Source organism: Amblyomma maculatum, chromosome 5 (genome assembly GCF_055883805.1).
Source record: "Amblyomma maculatum isolate TAMU_Amacu chromosome 5, ASM5588380v1, whole genome shotgun sequence".
In the NCBI taxonomy this organism is placed as follows: Eukaryota; Metazoa; Arthropoda; class Arachnida; order Ixodida; family Ixodidae; genus Amblyomma; species Amblyomma maculatum.
In genome coordinates this window covers 126,856,409-126,863,427 of record NC_139348.1, presented here as the reverse complement: position 1 = coordinate 126,863,427, position 7,019 = coordinate 126,856,409, and positions in this window count along the sequence as shown.

Below are 7,019 nucleotides of genomic sequence, written 5' to 3'. Positions count from 1 at the left end.
GCGTTTCTTTTCTCGCTAGCTCTGCAAGGGTATATCTTCGCGACCTGCCAGTAGACTCTAGCAAATATACGCGGTACATAATTACCTTCAACGGCAATGTAACCACCGCATCTAAGTAGCCCCGCAGCGTGTGCCGTCAGTGTAACTCCACGACTACGGTCCAACACGAAATGAGAAGCGTGTGAGCCTAAGGGCCATAAGCAGGGCGTTGACTAAATAGGTAATAGTCGTGGCAAAAACATAGTAACTATGGGTTCCCAATGTCAGGCATGCGGCATTGTGTTGAGTATATAAAACTAAAAAAAAAAAAAAAAAGAAAGAGACCAGTTGCCGTTGTGATAGATTTATACATGTAGTTATCGCTTGAGATGCAATAATGAAGATGGGAGCAGGTTCTAGAGCGTCATAATTCAGCAACGCGGAAAGGTGCATAACAAAAACTACACCTTTATGTTAAAAAAAAAAGAGATGCTCGTACGCATGTGTGCGACAGCGTGTTTAACGCGGTGGATAATCTGTTCAAGCAGCTGGCTTAGATAAGCAAAGGTTTCACGTTACACGTGAGGAGGCGTAATTTAAAAGCAAATATTGCTCTTAAAAAAAAATACGTGGGCAAGATGTGAATCGAATCGGCTACCGATGGGTTCTGGTCGGACACACTGCTTTGTGGTCGCAAAGGCATTTTCCTTCTCACCCATGTCTTAGTGCAAAATAAGCATGTTCTCCCCCCCCCCCCCCCCCCTCTCTCTCTCTCTCTCTCTCTCTCTCTACACGTTCTTTTCATCATTCTTTTTACTTGTTTTGGGGATGTTCTTTGCTTTTCCTCTTTGTTTTCTGCTTTTCTTTATTTTGCAGTTCTGGGGGCTTCCACCTGGAAGTCTTTTTTCCAGATCCGCGTCTCTCCGGGGATCTTTCTGGAGCTTGGACTTCATTATTATTATTATCACTATTTTACTTCATTGGTTTTCCTTCAGATTCCCCCTTCCCCCCCCCCCCCTTTTTTTTTTTTTCATTTTGAATTCTAGCTTCTTTTCTCTCTTTTTTATTTGGTCTTAAGCCCGATAAAGATGTTGCTGGTCCGGGATACCTCTGTCGTTATTTTTTTTTTTCTGTTTGTTTGCTTGTTTTAGAAAACTAATAAATCGACAAAATTGGTATTTATTACACGCAGCTATGTACACGAAGGGCTGCTATATTTGGGAATATTTAGATCTCACTAACCGTTGCAGAGTTTCACTAAATATTTACAAAAAAGACAGCTGCAGTGTCACAGTGCTAAGAGCAAAAGCCAGTCGGGTTGAACGCTATTTCCCCTATATATGTCATTTAGTTTGAGGATTGCTCGGCTAAACTGAATTCTTTGTGGAACAACAGATTCAACATTATAATCCAACATAAGCGTTTTTCACTTCGTTTTTCAAAACGTTAGGGATGGCTCCAACTGTGGCCCGATAACCCGTTGTCAGGTCTGATAAGCGGGTCGGTTAATTAGAAGTACACGAAGCCCAACGCTTGAGCATATCAGACGCGCGGATGGATTGTTATTTAGCAAATAGAAAGAATAACTGTGGAATAGTCGGTCTAGCGCTGAACTGACGTTTTTACCGCAGCGGTGGTAATATTAATCAACGCTATTCATTTCTAAAATAAAATGATTCTCCACGGTTACTATAGAGAGCTAAATAATGTTTCCCACAAAACAGGCAAATGTTTCCAGAAATAACCAATTTTGTTTTCTCTTTTTCTACCATCATGTACCCCTTCATAGCGGAAAGTCCACTCAGGACCGCTTGGGCGTTTACTTGACAAACCTCAGGCATTTCGAACTTAAAATTTCTGTAGACTGCCACATACGGTATGAGATATATTTTACCTGGCACCCAAAAGCTCACTTGTTCGTATTATGCGTAGCATTGTGCATTCCAATACAAACTCGTCGTTGCATTTGTTCACGAATGCGTTAAACGTTTTCCAGCTTCAAAATTTTAGCTCGTATTTATAACAATAAGTACGTTTTCTGATCTCACCGTTGTTTAGCTCTGTTTTGATTACGTTTAATCTCCATCGATATTTTTTTTTTTGTACCCAGATGCCTGCATATGGTATTTATTATCATGTATTGGTCATTCGAAGGTCCCAACATATTTTGTCTTTCATTGGGAAAACTTCTGGGCCCCATCTGCATAGTTGGCTTTGGTATTAATAATAAATCTCTATTATTTATAATAATAGATGGGCACATAATTTGAATTCCTGCTAACTACAAAAGTCCTTCGGTGAAACGCGCACATTGTCGACTAATTTATCGGTGGTTAAACCACCATTAGCAACCAACTGTCTTCAATCTATATGTCGCTGACAACAGGTATCGCATGCCACCTGTATGCACCTTGCGAGCAGGTGTGCACCTCCCGGAAGCGCCAAAAATAAATTCGCAACAAACAAATCTGCGGAGTGTTTGTGATATTGAGCGGTCCGCACCTTTTTTTTGGCCACTATATGGCGCGACCTGGCGCGAAGCGCATAGCGTTATGCGCCTGCCAGGTCGCGTTCGAGTTGCGCTATTTATTCCTGTCGATTTATCGATCGGAGATCCTGTGCCAGTCACCTTTCTGTGCTTGTACGCCGCAGCCTCCAAGACCTGTGCGTATCTGAACCCAATTTAAACTGCGTTTTATTTTTAGGTCGCCCGTCGAATGTCTTCGAGCGGTAACAGGAGGGGCCGTTTGAGGTGACTTTGTAATGCATTTTTCATGGAAGGCACAATAGCACCTGTGCGCACCGCTGTTGCCTCCAATCTTTAGCGAAAAGGCCTTCCTCGTAACGCCTTTTGAAGGCGCGTGGTTTGTTCTTCGATCAACAAACTGGGCTGTGGGGCTTGCTTCTCGGACCCAGGAGTTTGAAGAACACCTTAAAGGAGCCAGCAGCTAAATAAAATTGATCAGTCTTCCCGTATAAAAATGTCAGTTTCCTTTGGGTTGGGTCAGGCTATGGTTCAAGAAAAGGTAGCCGCGGGCGGCAGAGACTCGGGCGGAGAGATCAGATTAGGGAGGATTCGGTAGCAGAGGGCAGGGCTCACTTGAGATTGAGGAAGGCCTTTTGTCCTGTTCGACGAAACGGGGCAAGAAGACAGGGACAAGGAAAAGAACAAGGCTACACAGGCGGTCGATTGTGCCATTGTGTTGTTTTCTTCGTCCATGTCTTCTCCGGGCTACCAGTGAGGCAGAACATTCACCTTAGCAACCGTTCTGCTGTACAAGACGGACCCAGACAAATACTTCCGACAGGAACAGTAAGGCTCCTAACCAGACCCGCTAAGCTAATTATTCAATTAAATGTGCAGGCCTTCTTGCGCCGTATTTCCGCAATGCGTATACTGCTTCATTTGATCAAGAGCACAAATGAACTTCGACCCATCTCCTGACATATTTATACCTTTTCCTACAAGATTGGCCCAAGTGGACAGACCATAACTGTTCTTCCTACGTGTGAGAAAGTGACTGTCACTGCCCAAGGAGAATGGCCGTGAGCATAACGTACAGCCTTTATCAAAAGTTCAGAGCTTGGGGGGTTTGCTTTTAAGCCGTATATTATGACTTTTTTTAACAATCGTGTAAGTCCTAGCCATTCGAGAGGGTAGAACGAAAAATATTCTTGCATTCAGCCAGTTTGAAAACCTGGACATGCATTACGAGTCACATAGTATGGCTCAAAAGTAGGAACCTTGGGCTCTAAAGTTTTGAGAAAGGGTGCACCTACAGCTACATATAGTTCACCACACATATGCCACCGATTGCTTCTGGCACTGGCTTGTGGGGGCTAAATATAATAATAATAATAATAATAATAATAATAATAATAATAATAATAATAATAATAATAATAATAATAATAATAATAATAATAATAATAATAATAATAATAATAATAATAATAATAATAATAATAATAATAATAAACATGTCGCCGTGTGTCTCCAGCTTACATATGATATCAATATATTAATTTCAATCATGCACGAACCGTATGAAGAATTAGCGACCAACTCTAGGACAGCGTGCCCAGTGCGCACGAAACACTATGAAGGCAGTTACATGAAAGTAAGGCTTCCACAATGCGCGTATGAGCAGTAGGCGGAATAGGTAAGTGCCTGCTTTTTTTCACCTTCCTGGTTTCAAAACATGGCAGTTGCAACGACGCCAGGGCAACCCGTACGTATTCCGAGATCTGGCATATCTCCTAATATGAAGAGTGAACAACGAAATGATAATTCGCAGATGATCATACGCCACGTATACGCGAGAACATTATTCCAAAGCGTGCTGCTTGATCATATTATCACCTACGTAATGAAATGACTGAGACAGCAATGCACATTTATAAATCATTTATTGCGCTGTGGCAATTTCCTTCCAGATAACGTAGACCACATCGGACGTCTTGTAGCGGTCGCCATTTGTTTCAGATAAAATTTTTTCATGCACAGTGACATGATCATAGCTTTATAGTTAGAAGGGGACACTTCCATGCCCCATTCTAGATGAATGGTCCTGATATTTTAAGCCTCCGAGGCTTCAAACGGTCACCCCCAATGACGTCAAACGTTTTTTTTTTTCTTTTCTTCTGTCATGGGGTATTAAATGTGCTCGCATTAACAGCATGCCAGAGGCATGCTACTGATATTTGAAGGACGTGAGGCTTCAAATGAGGGTCGCCGCCGACGCCGACTTTTTTCGACATCGATATACCAAAGCTCTGGAGTTAATAAACTTCCCTCCGACACGATCGAAACCGCGCCCGCCAGGTCCCATCCGCTCGCGTTCTTCGCTTTCACCTGAGCCGCCGAGGAAGACCTTGATAAGAGGATTATTCCCGCAAAGGCGCTCCCACCGCCGCATCTTAGGTGTGTGCAGCGGGAGCTGAGCCTCCGCTGCAACCTTTAAGGACTCCGGAGATGATCTGCGTTCGCAGGACGTGGTACTTCAACTACAAGGGATCAAGTTTTTTTCGAAAGAACTCCGCAATGTCAGGTTTGAAAAAAAAAAAAAAAAGCGGATAGAAAACTCCTGGTTCTAATTTCCAGCGGGTGATCGAACTCACACGATGACGGCGTTCCACCCTCCCCCAGCTGCGCGGAATTCATGTATTTTGGACCGCTCGCCAGTTAAAGAGGGCGACAGCGGACAGCCACCATCGGCACTAGCGTAGCTATTTGCCGCTAGGTGGCGCCACTCAAACCGGGTCGTGAAAGAAAATAGACCTTTGTATTTAGCCTTCCTCGACATAAACGGGGTGTACGACAACGTAAACAGGGAACTCCTGTGGAACATATTAAAAGAAGAAGGTATCGGTTATGAGATGGCAGGGTTCCTACAGGAAATATACCGGGATAACAAAGTAGAATTATATGGGAAGGGATAAGAAGTACGGAAGCTGTCAAGGTATGCAAAGGATTAAGACAAGGTTGTCCTCTATCACCGTTGCTACTCATGCTTTATGTGATAAACCTGGAACGGAGGATAAAAGAAAGTAGCCTGGGTTTTAACCTGTCATATAGATTAGGTGGAAAGGCGGTAGAGCAGCGCCTCCCCGGTTTGATGTATGCAGACGATATTGTGCTGCTAGCTGAGAGTCTGGAAGAATTGCAAACTCTAATTAAGTATTGCGGAGACGAAGTGGACGCTCTAGGCTACAGTTTTAGCGCAGGTAAATCGGGTCTGATGATTTTCAACGGCTCAACTGATCAAGGTCTTAAAATACATGGCTATGAAATACCCAGAGTTGCAGAATATAAATATCTCGGGGTATGGGTAAACGAAGGATAGATATACCTTGGAAAGCATGAGCAATCACTCAAGGCCAAAGGGCGAATAAATGCCGGGATAATGAGGCATAGGGTATTGTGGGGATACAACAGATATGAGGTTTTGAGTGGTATTTGGAAAAGAATTACGGTTCCCGTGCTTACTTTCGGAAATGCGGTTTTGGGCCTAAAATCAGAGGTACAGTCGACATTACAAAGAGCTTTGCTTTGTGTGGGGAAAAGGCTTGCGTTTCGCAGTACAAAATTGATCGCCGTTCTGGTTGTACTCTTCAACGTCCGCGACGACATGACGATGAGGAATTTCGACTAAAAGGTGCCGAGTCAATGCGACGAAAATGGAAGCAAGACGCACAGGTGCGGCAACGAGAAGCAAATGCGAAACTCCGCAAATGTGAGGAGGGTGAAGAATTGAGCCAAGAGAAGCAGCAGCAATTCTTTTGCTTTATCACACCTAAGCAGTTTTGAATGTCTCCCCAGAGTTTTCGTGCCAATAAATTTAGCAAGCTAGTTAGATTTGGGGCAAATGTTCTTCGTCTTTGTCTCCATGTTACTTGCTTGTGTCTAATTAGTGGTTTCTATGGCAGCGGGAGACGTTTACAGCATGTAGCGATCTCATTGAAAGTTGTGAGTAGCTTTTCTCGGTACGTCGGTTGGTTCACAGGAAGGGAAAGGCGCAGTATCTGTCACACTTGCTCTGTGGACACCTGAACCGCGCCGTAAGGGAAGGGAGGAAGGTGGGAGTGAAAGTAGAAAGAGAGAAAGGGGAGCCGTAGTGGAGGGCTACGGAGTAATTTCGACCACCTGGGGATCTTTAACGTGCGCTGACATCGCACAGCACATCTCGGTACGTCCTCCTCTGATTTATTTATAGGAAGGGAGAGGCACGGTAACTGTCTCACTTGTTTTCTGTGGACACCTCAAGCGCGCCGTAAGGGAAGGAAGAAAGGGAGGTGTGAAAGTGGAAAGAGAGAAAGAGGAGCCGTGCACACGGGCCTATCAACGCGAGAGAAGAGGGAAGTGGAGCTGGAGTTTGCTCCGCGACGCCAGCGCTCGGTTTTCAGCGGAGCGGAGCTCTTCTTCTCTCCCTCGAGACCGGCCGTGCCTACGCGCATCGCGCGCAGCTGTCTGCGGAGTCTGTGCAGCCCGCTCGCTCGGGAGCGCGTGCTACAGGCGGCCGCACGTGCACGCGGAGCGG